Raw genomic sequence first — 12,918 nt, forward strand, 5'->3', positions numbered from 1 at the left:
AGCAATGACAATAAGGTTGTCTTTCTCTCTATTTCAGTAATGCAGTCAGCAAAGTGCCGATCCTGAAGCCATACAACATCCTCCATTGTATATCAAATATAGGCTACTGCTTCTGCAGCAGTAAGACTTTCAATGATGGTCAACTGAAAGCCAAGAAAATACATCAGTCTTCCTGTGATGGCCTGTAGGTAAACTACATAAGTATTGTATTTTGCTAAGTGCATCAGGTGGATAAACAACTTATTCTATGTGCGGGTTTTGCAGCTCACGGTATAGGGCTGAAGAACCTTTGGCCTGATTTAGATCTTGGTGGATGGGATACTCCGTCACAAACATGACGGATGTCCCTGCCACTTTATTACAAGTGCCATAGGATATAATGCACTTGTAATATGGCGGATGGGATATTCGTCACGTTTGTGACAGAGTATCCCATCTGCCAAAATCTAAATCAGGCCCCTAGACATTCTTATCCACTTCACCTATGTACTTTTTGTATTCAAGTATACAACTGACCCCAAACCGTGACTGAAGAAGCGCTCTCATCGTGGATTGTATTGAGCACAAATACATCCCCCCCTCTGAGAACGTGACTGCGAGTAGTTCGTTGGAAAGCAATGCAACGCTCTGGGATTTTCGAAGCTTCTGTGGGAATCCTTTTGTGGTGACATCAAAGTGTTCTGCTTGCCACAGTGACAGCTTTGTCCGGCTGACTGAATAGCCTTACTCCTGTCCACATGAAACTTATAACCTTTATACAGGAGTGATTAGACAAGCTCCTATTCAATTTTTGCTCTGATTCCTAGCGTTGATGGGCACCTTACAGGATTATGAGTGGATTCCTTCACAGTAGACACTCTATGGCAGTATATATAACCAGTAGAGCTCTCACTCAACATGAACAAATTCTTTTGTTCTGTATTTACTGCCTGAACAGCAGCCATCCTCTGTACAGGATCAAGGACTCATCAATGGGTAAACCTTTTCCAGAAGTATAAATCCCTAGAATCCTGACAGACAAATGTTCCAAGCACTACTAGACTTGTAAAGGAATGAGAGCCGATACCTAAAACTCTGCTAAGAAGCCCACGGCCGACGCTTTTACATGTCAAAGCTGCATAGTCTGGAGTCTACCTAATGCCTCTTTAATCCACTTCCAGATACTCCCTTCTTCTCACTCTTGCTGGTTCCTGCTTTCTCCCTGTGTAATGTTATTTCTTTCTTTCTCCTTTTCCTTCTTTCCCCTCTGTGTGTTTTTCACTCGCTTTCTCCTGAATCAGGGCCAGTGTCCTGCACCCGCAACCACCGTCTGAAATTAACCACTGGTTCCATGGCAGGTCGAATTTAGAAGAATCTGTCATGGTCTGGATGGTCATGGGGTTAGTGAATCAGATTTGTCATTGACATGCAGCATATTCTTCAAGCTTTTTAATTGCTCTACTTCTTAATCTTTCTCCTTTTTTCCCTACTCTCTAGCTTTCTGCCTTTCTTTTAAAATATATTTCCTTTCTTTTTCTCCTTTGTCCATTTCTTCTTCATTTTTTTCCACTCTATTTAGGTTTATCTGCTTGTTCCTCCTTGCAGTCTTTTTTACTATCTGGCTTTCCCTGCTTTTATCTTCTTTACCCTATTTGTCTTTCATTCATTCATTGTATTTTTTCAATGTGTCTTCATGTCTTCCTTTCTTTCCTTCCTATGCTTTTCCTCCCCTTTCCTTTCTTTTCATTTCTTTCCTTTTCTTCCCCTCAATCTGTCACTCCCTTTATCCCCTCCCTCTCATTCTCATTTCTGTGTTGCTGTTTTCTTCTTTCTTTTTCAGCTTTTTCATTCTTTCTTTCACTCCTTTCTGTTTATTCTTTTTTATGTCATTTACTCTTTTCTATGTTACCTTTTTCTTTCATTCAAATTCACTCATTCATTTTCTTTTTCTCAATTTATTCTGTTCTCTCTTTTTCTTGTCTGCTCCTCTCTTCTTCTCTCGTTCCCTCACCCTGTCTCTCTCTCTTTCTAATTTTCTTTCTCCTTCCTTTCTTTCTCCTTTCTCTTGTTCCCTATTTTTTATTCTCCTTTTTTTCTTTCTTCTCCGGATCCTCGTCTGTCTACTCTTCTGCCAGCTGTCCCACCAGGGCCTCTCAAGAAAGAGTTAGACAGAGTTCTTGCAGTGCATTCTGTAAGCAGGTAATTATAATTCTTTGTAAACCCATGTTCCCTTTTCTGCGTGCCTATATCTTTAGTTTGCTTTTAAGTGGCATCCAGTTTTTATTTGCTAAATCATTGTTAGCCACATATTTTCATCTAAAACTCCTTAGGGAGAACCCCATATCCTGTGTATAGAAGATTTTGAGTTGTAATCTGATTTTAATTGAGAATCTAGCTGTGTTGTTTTGCTTGGGATGCTTATCATTTGACGAACATCTCCCTAAAATTCGTAGTGTGAAAAGCCCTACTTCCCAGTAAAATCCAACACAGTTTGTATAGATTCTCTTACCCACTGTGGTTCATTTTTTTATTAATTTTCTCAAATATTATTTAATGTAACTATATTCACACAATGATAAACAATGATAAAACATACATTTTCCTCTTTAACGCCTTACCAAAATCTTTGGTTTTCAAAATAACCTCTTCCTCTGAGACCCTCTTTTATGCTGTTTTCATTTCTTGTATCATGCCTCCAAAACAGATCCTTCAGGCTGTGAACCTGGACATTTAGGGACTCATTACAATGTCGGTCAGAAAGGCTCCGAACGGCATTGGGATTTTCCTAACCCGTGTCGAAACCCTTGTTTCCGACCGACTCAGAAATATTTCTGACCGACCGGTTATGATGGAAAGTAACTGTTTGGTCTTTCCGACATGGTTCAAACCAGCATTCGGAGACTCCGAGTTAAATCATAGTGCTCTATGGACCACGTTTCTGACCGATGTGTTATGATATTAGATTTGGACAGCATTTCCAAATCTTGTCCGAAACAAAACAGCTGTCAGAAACTGACTTTGGGGGCCTGTAGCACCTTCACCCGGATGCCTCCATTCGGGGCCCGTGGGGTTACCCATGGGATCCATTTTTACAACCATGCTACAGGGTGCAAGGTTTTCCGCAACCACCTCATTTTTCCATGGGAGCCTGTGTTGTGGATCGGAACACACGTTCCCATTGAAGGCAATAGGAGTCGAACCGAACAGTGTTCGGAAACATCGTAATTGGTCAGTCAGATTCTCTGAACCAGAGTCGGCCAGAACCGATTTCGACAAGGAGCCGGTCAGAATGCTTTCCATCCGACATCGTAATGAGGCCCTTAGTTGCTTTCGCAGGGGAAGAAAGTCCTCTGGTAAATATAGTCAATTTATAAACCTCTTTGTAGCACACGCTGTGTTTCCCCTTAAGATTGTTATGTATGTTGAAGCAAGAACTCCATCATCTGCTCGGTCCTCAACAGTTTAAGAAGGCTTTGCTTGTTCAGCCCATACACCACTGTAATCCTCTGTGGCATCAGATCTTGTGGAGAGACTCCACTTTAGTTTTATGGAGCTACATTCACTTTTACTAAAGGAAGCAACTTAGCAGGCTTCTGGGCTATCACTTTGTATTATTAGTGACATTCATTTAGGACCAATATTTAAGTAGGGGAAAGTAAGAGGGTGCCAGGATCTCATTGGTTCTCCTTGTCTTTCAATCCTTGGGACATTATTCAGATATCTAGTCATGTGGCAGGTAATCCCTTTGGTGAGCTGGGTAGCAAATGGAAGAAGCTCTCCTTTCTCAGAGTTTAGTTGTTCTGTCCTTTACTCATTCTGTAAAGAGGAGGAAATACATTTTCCTATGACCAGAGCCATGTGCTCTTTCTGACTTCACTTTCAGATGAAGAGGCTGTGCCCATGTGTTTCCTGTCGGCCTGGGGCTTCCCCTCAGTCTGTTGCAAAGCCTGAATTGTGTGCTGGGAGGAACATGCTCTCATTAGTTTCCCATTTTTGCCTGCTACTCATCAGCTCAGAGGATAGAAAACCAGTGCTTCTTCTCTTGCAAGAACAGCCAAGACCTGCTGGCCCATCTCTTCATGCGTGCAAAACATGACTGCTATAATAAAAACTGTAGAAACTTCTTAATGTCTTCTCTTTCCAACGTACAGTAGTGAGAGAAATCACAACTTTGCTCCAAATGAGTCAGTCCATCCCACTCACTAAGGGAGGAGTAGCTAGGAGAGGAAAGCAAGACTTTACAGTAGTTTTACAAATTGGGACTTTGCACTGATCACTAAAACTTTATTTGCCTTTCCAGACTTTTGCTCTGGCTGGTCCCACTGTAGCTGCTTGTCTAATACAGTGTTTCATATCACTAAGTTACAACACACTGTTACTTGCATTTATCCACTTACCATGGTGGTATTACTATGCAAGCTTCCTTTATGACACTTACACTACACTGTCTCATCCATACAATATGTGGGTTGCCTAGCCCTCAATTGCCCCATCACACCCAGAAAGCACATGGCGCCCGATGCAGCAGGACATACCACACATTACAACAATGTCTTAGATGCAGGACTTCTAAAACTGGGAAGAGGATCCAATGTAACCCTGGGCGTAGTTTGCGTAGTATCACTACACGTAGATAGGCGAAGTACACTTTGAACTACGCTCAGCTACACAAACCGTAGTGCGTAGCTGTTAGCACTGTGTGGTTGTCTGCTCTGAGCAATAATTACAAACAGCATCTTGCACAGTGCAAGTTATGATAAAATAAGTATCTCTGTCTTTATATGCTAAAATGCATATAGTCATTTCCCAAAAGTGAAATTGATAAATTGGCAAGCTGTGAGAGAGGTGATGATTTTGGGATCCTCCCTAACCTAGGGAGAGAACCAAGCAGATGCCTTGAAAACAAAAAGCACATCTTCTTGAACAATTTGGTGGTGGTCCCATCCTCTTAGGACCACCCCAAGCACAGTTATTGGCAAAAATACAATCCCAAACAAAGGCCCTGCAAAGCATAATGAGACAAGATTAGCAGTGGGCAGTGAATATTATAGTATCCACGAGTCAAATGCAAAAGCTTCATGAAAAGGTTTCAATACTTTTGCATTTGACTCATGAGGGACATCTAGTAACGACTAGTGGAACTGCAGCTTGATGTAATAATAATTTCAATGCTTTTGCATTTGACTTGTGAGGGACGTCTAGTAACGACTAGTTGAACTGCAGCTCTTTGTAGAATTATTTTGATATTGGACACTATAATATTCACTGCCCCCTCCTAATCTCGTCCCATAATGCTTTGCACGGCCTTTGGTTGGGATTGTATTTTTGCCCATAACTGTGCTTGGGGTGGTCCTAGGAGGAAGGGACCACCACTGAATCGTTCACCAGCATGATATGCTCTTTGTGTTCAAGGCATCTACTTGGTCCTCCCCCTAGGTTAGGGGGACCCCAAAATCATCACCTCTCTCATTGCCTAATATATACATTCACAGATCACTTTTGTGAATTGGTTATTTGCTTTTTAGCATGTAAAATGTATCTAAGCATTTGTGGGTATTGTTGATATTGCTGCTACGCTATGTGTTGTAGCACAGTTTTTGCACTGTGCTACGTGCAAAATGCGTAGTGGGTAGTAGTGCAAACTACCCATGCTCCGTTAGCGAAGCGTAGTACTATGCCCAGGGTTAATCCAATGGTTGATATTAGTCTTTCCTTCAGCAATGAGGCTGTTGGTGATACAAGCCTTTCTCCTATACATGGCCTGGTTGGAGACTAACTGCAGAAGCTACTTCCTAGACAGGTGGTATGATTGGCCAGAAATGTAAGCAAACTTTCTAGACGTAACCTGACCCTCTGAGCAACAAAGATAATAAAAAATGCCATTCACCCACCAGAAAATAAAACTACTGAACAGTAATCCTACCTTATTTCGAACACGGTCTATTGTGCACACCTGCAACACCAAATTAAATAAAGGTTAGAAATTCTCTTAGCATAAAACATCATTGTTCCATTCTTCCTTAGAACGTATTCATTTGATAGAAATGCCTGAAGCAGTTACTGGCTGATGCCCCAAAACTGTTCCTAGAATGCTTGTTTCCTTTCCCGGGAAGGCCCTGGCCTGGCAGTATGAACTGTACTGTTCCCATGGGGAGCAGGGTCAACACTGATTTGCATATGCCTGGGTCCAAACTGGAATGGTGTGTTGAGCAAAAAAACGATGGATTTAGGGCCGGATCTCTGTACCGAGGTGAATGTTTGACACTGTGCAGCATATGTCCATCAATTGTTCTTTTTGCATTGGCCTAAAGAGAGGCTGGATGAAGCAAAGCCAAATTGCATCTAGCAGCAATGATTCTCGCAGCAGGCAAAATTATTTCCATGAAGTCCATATTATTAAGCTGGAATAAACAAAGGTCTGATCTGACTAATTTAACCCTTTCGCTACTCATGACGGAATGGTTCCGTCATGAGCACCGGTGCTCCTGTGCCCCTGAAGGAACCATTCCGTCATGAGAATAGGGGCAGGAAATCCCTCTGCTGTAAACAGCAGAGGTATTTCCCCTTTTTTTTATTGGCCTTGGGAGGTTGGGGAAGAGCTTCCCCAACCTCTCGAGGCCAATTAGCATTTTTATTGCAATGCTGATCGCGTGCATGGCGCGCTGTCATCAATGCAATGAAAATGAAACTGAAACTTAGTTTCAATTTCATTGTTTCGGTGCTTGTGGAGCTATCTCAGCCCCATGAGCACCGAAAGAGATGGGAGAGGTATTGTTAGAAAGGGCGGAATCTCCTCTTTCCAATGGTACCTCTTCCTAGTGGATCCCTGCTTGGGGATTGCCCCAGGGGGATGATCCCCAAGCAGGGATCCACCCACTAGGCACCAAGGAGGGGGGAGCAGCCCCTTAGGCAAGGGCCTTTGCTCCCCCCATATCATATTTTTTGGCACAATTAGTCTTTCTGCCCCCCCGGGGGTCAAAAAACCCACTAGACACCAGGGTTTTCTTTTTTACATTTAATTTAAGGAGTAGGGGCTGCCCAAGCATGGGCATACTAATGCCCCCACACCTCCCCCACAAAATTCTAATCTTTCTGCCCCCCCAGGGGGCAGATGGGGGCAGTAGCCCCAAATCTCCCCCCCAGGAGGGGCAGAAACCCCAATAGAAACTAGGGATTTTTTTTATCCTGTAAATTAGGGATGGGGGCTGCCCAATATGGGCACGTCAAATATGGGCACGTCAAAGCACCCCTGCACAATAAGTCTTTCTGCCCCCCCCCCCCGGGTGCAGATGTGCCCCCCCCGGGGGGCAGAAAGCACACTAGACACCATTTTTTTTTTGTTTTTACGAGTCATTTAGGGGTGGGGGGCTGCCAAAGATGGGCATGCAAATGTCCCCACCGTACCCCCCCCCAAAGAAAACTAAAGACTTGCTGCCCCTCCAGGAGAAAGATGGGGGCAATATCCCCTGATCTGCCCCTGGGGGGGGCAGAAATCCCACTAAGCGCCAGGGATTTTTTTTTTATATAGGTTGGGGTGGGGGTTGCCCAGAATGGGCAAGCCAATGCCCCCACCCCCCAAAAAAGATGCCACAGCCTTTCTGCCCCCCCCAGGAGGCAGATTGGGCAGTAGCCTCTGATCTGCCCCTGGAGGGGCAGAAAGTCCACTAGGAACCAGCGATTATGCTGGCTTTTCCATTAGTAGTGGCGGGGGCTTCCCAGAATGGGCATCCCAATGCCCCCAACCCCTCAAAAGAATAGCCACAGTCTTTCTGCCTCCCTTGGGGGTATATTGGGGCAATAGCCCTCGATTTCCCCCCTCCCCAGGGCGGCAGAAAGCCCACTAGGCAATGAATGTTCTTCAGGGTGTGCCTAGCTGTGGATTTTGAACCCTACCTCTGCCGGCACCTAGGGAAACCCAGCAATCCGATACATATTTGAAAACTAGACACTCAGGGGAATCCAGGATGGGGTGACTTGATTGGCTCTCACCAGGTTCTGTTACCCAGAATCCCTTGCAAACCTCAACATTTGTCAAAAACAACACATTTTCCTCACATTTCTGTGGTGGAAAGTTCTGGAATCTGTGTGGATCCACAAAATTCCACTCACCCTGCATTCACCTAAGTCTTCTGAGAAAAATGGTACCTCGCTTGTGTGGGTGGGTCAAGTACCCGCGACACGCAAGGGCTCAAAACCTAGTGAGGCGACATCAAAATTACCTATCACAAACGAAGCTGGTTTTCAAGGGGGGTCCCCCCAGTTTTTGGCCCCGGGCTCGGCGGCCATCTAGGGAAACCTACCAAACCCACACAATTCTGAAAACTAGACACTCGGGGGATTCCAGGGAGGTATGGCTTGCGTGGATCCCCCAATGTTTTCTTACCCAGAATCCCCTGAAAACCTCAAATTTAGCTGAAAAAAATCACTTTTTCCACATATTTTTGTGTGGGAAAGCTGTGGCATCACTGGGCTGACACAAATTTCCTACCACCCAGCGTTTCCCCAGGTCTCCAAATAAAAATGTTGCCTCACTCGTGTGGGAGTCCCAAGTACCCACGTCAGGCAAGGGTCCAAAACGTATTGAGGTGACATCAAAATTGAGTTTCACAAAACGACCTGGTTTTGCAAGGGGGGTCACCTGGGTTTTTGGCTCCGTGCTCGGCGGCCAGCAAGGGAAACCTACCAAACCACACATTTCTGAAAACTAGACACCCGGGGGATTTCAGGGAGGTATGGCTTGTGTGGATCCCCCAACGTTTTCTTACCCAGAATCCCCTGCAAACCTCAAATCTAGCTGGAAAAATCACATTTTCCACACATTTTTGTGTGGGAAAGTTGTGGCATCACAGGGCTGACACAAATTTCCCACCACCCAGCATTTCCCCAGGTCTTCTGATAAAAATGGTGCCTCACTCGTGTGGAAGGCCCAAGTACCCGTGACAGGCAAGGGCCCAAAACATACTGAGGCGACATCAAAATTGCCTATCACAAAACAACCTGGTTTTGCAAGGGGGGGGTCACCTAGGTTTTTGGCCCGTGCTCGGCGGCCAGCTTGGGAAACCTACCAAACCCACACATTTCTGAAAATTAGACACCCGGGGGATTCCAGGGAGGTATGGCTTGCGTGGATCCCCCAATGTTTTCTCAGCCAGAATCCCCTGCAAACCTCAAATTTAGCTGAAATTTGTGGGAAAGTGGTGGCATCACCGGGCTGAAACGATCCTACCACCCTGCGTTCCCCCAGGTCTAACGATAAAAATGGTGCCTCACTCGTGTGAAAAATAGTTTTTTTGACAATTTTTCAGGTTTGCAAGGGGTTTTGGGTAACAGAACCTAGTGAGAGCCAGTCAAGTTTCCCCATCCTGGATTACCCTGGGTGTCTAGTTTTCAAAAATGTATAGGTTTGATAGATTTCCCTAGGTGCCGGCAGAGCTAGGGGTAAAAAACTACAGCTAGGCACTTTGCAAAAAAGGGTCATTTTTCACTGTGAAAATGTGGTCTATCCACCTTGCGTTTTGGGCCGTTTCCTGTCACGGGCACTAGGCCTACCCACACAAGTGAGGTACCATTTTTCTCGGAAGACTTTGGGGAACGCGGGGTGGGTGGAAGTTTGTGGATCCACGCAGATTCCAGAACTTTCCACCACAGAAATGTGAGGCAAATATGTTTTTATTGACAATAGTTTAGGTTTGCAAGGGATTCTGGGTAAGAGAACCTGGTGAGAACCAGTCAAGTCACCCCATCCTGGATTCCCCTGGGTGTCTAGTTTTTAAAAATGTATAGGTTTGCTAGGTTTCCCTAGAGGCAGGCAGGGTTCAAAAACTACAGCTAGGCACTTTGCAAAAAAAGGGTCATTTTTCATTGTGAAAATGTGGTGTGTCCATGTTGCATTTTGAGCCGTTTCCTGTCGTGGGCACAAGGGCTACCCACACAAGTGAGGTACCATTTTTATCGGGAGACTTAGGGTAACACAGAAGGGCAGAGCAACTGTTATTACCTATTGACTTTGGATGCATTTCTGCCTTTCAAATGAAAGACAATGTGTAAAAAAGAAGTCATTTTGAAAAATGACCTGTAATTCTCATGCTAGTATGGGTACTCCCAATTTCGGAAATGTGCAAATATCTACTGTTTCTAAACTATATGTTTTGTTCCTATTTCAGAAATACATAGGTGTCTTTCATACCGATTTTTCCATGTATACATTTCCCCAAAATAATTGCTATATACCCGGTAAATAATAAAAAACCATTGCACGACGCTGCTCAGTTATTGGCTCTGGGTTCGTCGGGTTCTTGGTGAACCTACAATTCCTATATATCCCCACAACCAGAAAGGTCCAGCAAATGTAACTGTATATTGCTTTCAAACAGCTGTCTTAATTAAGAAGTAACAGGTGAAAACGTTGACACAAATGGATGTTTTTGTTCAACTCATTTTCAATTTTTCCTATATTTAGCTGTTAGTTTCTATGAAGAAACCTTAAAGGAACTACACAAATGACTCCTTGCTGAATTCAAAATGTTGTCTACTTTTTTTAAATGTATAGCTTTTCAGGATCCATCATTGCTTTCATACCCATTTTTACCATTAACTGGAAGGAGGTTGAAAGCAGAAAAAATAGCAAAAATAGGCTATGTCTCAGAAAAATGCCAAAACTGTGTAAAATATGTTTGGTTTTCTGACTAACGTCTGTTTGTTCCTGAAAGCTGGGAAGATAGTGATTTCAGCACCACATCCCCTTTTTTGATTCCATTTGCAGGGAAAAAAACAGACGCTTTAATTTGGAGCTCTTTTTCCCCATTTGTTTTAAAAAAAGAAAAAGAAAATGTAGCTGTATTTTGGCTAATTTTGGGTCCCCTCTTCAGGGGAATCCACAAACCCTGGGTACCTTTAGAATCCCCAAGATGTTGGAAAAAAAGGACACCAATTTGGCATGGATACTTTATGTGGTCAAAATGCTACAGGGGCCTAAGCGCGACCTACCCCAAATAGCCAAAAAGCACGGGGAGGGGGGAAAGGCCTAGCAGCGAAGGGGTTAATGTTATTATCAAGCTATAAAGTGTGCACCCGCCTGTAAAAATGAATCGACAGTAGGGCAGCGAGTGCTGCTCTAAGCAGCACCAAGGGGACAAGAAAAAGTACTCGCCACCTGTTTCCCATGATGTTTTATAAATGCCACTTGTCAGCAAAGTGACATTGCCAGTGATGCTAGTGAAATGCTGGTCAGGTGGCAAACTTATCCCTTACTAAATAATCTTTGCTCCTCATCCGTCAATTTCAATCACAGCATTTTGCATTTGAAGTAGTTAGTGGGTGCCCTGCTAAAGCCCCTTTGTCCATTTATTTATATACCATTTCTCTTTCTGACCTCATTCATTTCTAGATGAGTTTTCATCAGTTCAAACAGTTATCCTGTCATGTCTGTCTAAACCAGCCTGCTCCATATTCTCATTTTGAGAACGAGTTACAGTCAGTTGGGTGAGGCTGATTTACCTCAAGGTTGATGGTGCATTGGCCTGCAATTGTTATGGTTGACTGTAGAGTATCATCGAATGTTCAAAACATTTACAAAATAATTTTGGAAGAATTTATTGAGACATTTATTTCTCATGAAATATGAGTAAGATAAAATAGGCATGCCTAGCATGTCACAGGTAACAGCTATAACTGCAGATTGTGACCGGAATATTATATTCATTAGAACATAAATTCAGTATTGGATATACTTAGAACAGAAGATGTTCTAGGAAAGGTTATAGGACCTTCTTACACTCCCCTAAATAAAACCTGTATTTGCTTTCAAAAATTGCATCAATATGGAAGAATTCCCTATATTTTAATTTTCCTTCCCCCCATTGACTCACTCTAAAAAAAATCACAGTCTTTGTCATTTGTAAGCAGTGACAATACCATTATGGGAAAAGTTCACTGAAGCAGCTCCAGCAAAACCTTTCTTCTTATTGTCTCCTTCAGTTGGCAAATGTGATCCCTGCATTGGTCCATGTCCCAGGAGTGGCTTCTAAGTTTTTCAGAGCACAAGATAATCTCCTTGACTTCCTCAGTGGCATCATCACACAGCATAAGGAGAGTTGGGACCCAAACGTGAAAAGGGACTTCATTGATGCCTTTTTTGAGGAAGTGGAGAAGGTAAGCAATAAATCTTGGCATGGATTAGCTTTTTACTAGAGGTAGGACCCACCTTTATGTTACTTTAAAAGATTTGTTGTTTTTTTTTAAGTAAATGGAAATGGTAAGACAGTGGTTGATCAGCCTGGCAAGCTTGCCCATTTTTCCACCACCTATTATCAATAGTTCTATTTCTTCAATTGTTCCCTTTGGCTGACCTTCTGCAGTAGACCAATACCCAGTTGAGTAGCTAGCTCACCATATCTAGGGACCCTTGATGTCCACTCTGAGCAGTGTGAGCTCTTGTGTGGTTACCGCAGTATGCCTATGGATACCACTGAGATCAGTGTGCGTTCACTGTACTGTTACGAATGAGTATGAACTCTGACACTATGTCTTCTTCATTTGCAGGTACCTGCTATACTATTGTTTTTCTGCTTTGTTACCATATTTTCATGTTCACAAAATCCTAGGTTTGTACACAACTTTAAGTTAGTTAGAATGATGGAAAGAACCTTGTCTTGGAGGGAAGGTTTAATGATGCTTCATTTGAGTAAATACTGTCTGTGTCCTTTAGCGCCAATGAACAAAAGCCTTTATCAAATGGCAGATACCATGTCAGTGTTGCATTGTGCTGCATCTTTCCTGTTACAGGTTGTTTTAGCTTCATTCTGAGGTTATTGAACATTAGCACTGGTGAACATTAAAATTGCATAAGCATAGCATGCCATGTTAAGTCGGGGGCCATGTTTTTATTATTTATACTTGGTTTTGTAAGGTCTCATTGGGCCCAGTGAACCATATAATACC

The 12,918-nt window shown here is 43.3% G+C and overlaps 1 pseudogene across 1 annotated transcript in view; it reads left to right on the top strand.

Moving 5' to 3' along the window:
- Nucleotides 1–12,918, top strand: part of LOC146833567 (cytochrome P450 2D15-like) — a 450,055-nt pseudogene that overhangs the window by 176,845 nt on the left and 260,292 nt on the right. Inside the window, exon 5 of the transcript XR_014960252.1 lies at nt 11,956–12,129. The product of XR_014960252.1 is annotated as a cytochrome P450 2D15-like (transcript). The remainder of the gene's footprint in view (nt 1–11,955; nt 12,130–12,918) is intronic.

This window comes from Triturus cristatus, chromosome 4_2, assembly GCF_964204655.1.
Source record: "Triturus cristatus chromosome 4_2, aTriCri1.1, whole genome shotgun sequence".
In the NCBI taxonomy this organism is placed as follows: domain Eukaryota; kingdom Metazoa; phylum Chordata; class Amphibia; order Caudata; family Salamandridae; genus Triturus; species Triturus cristatus.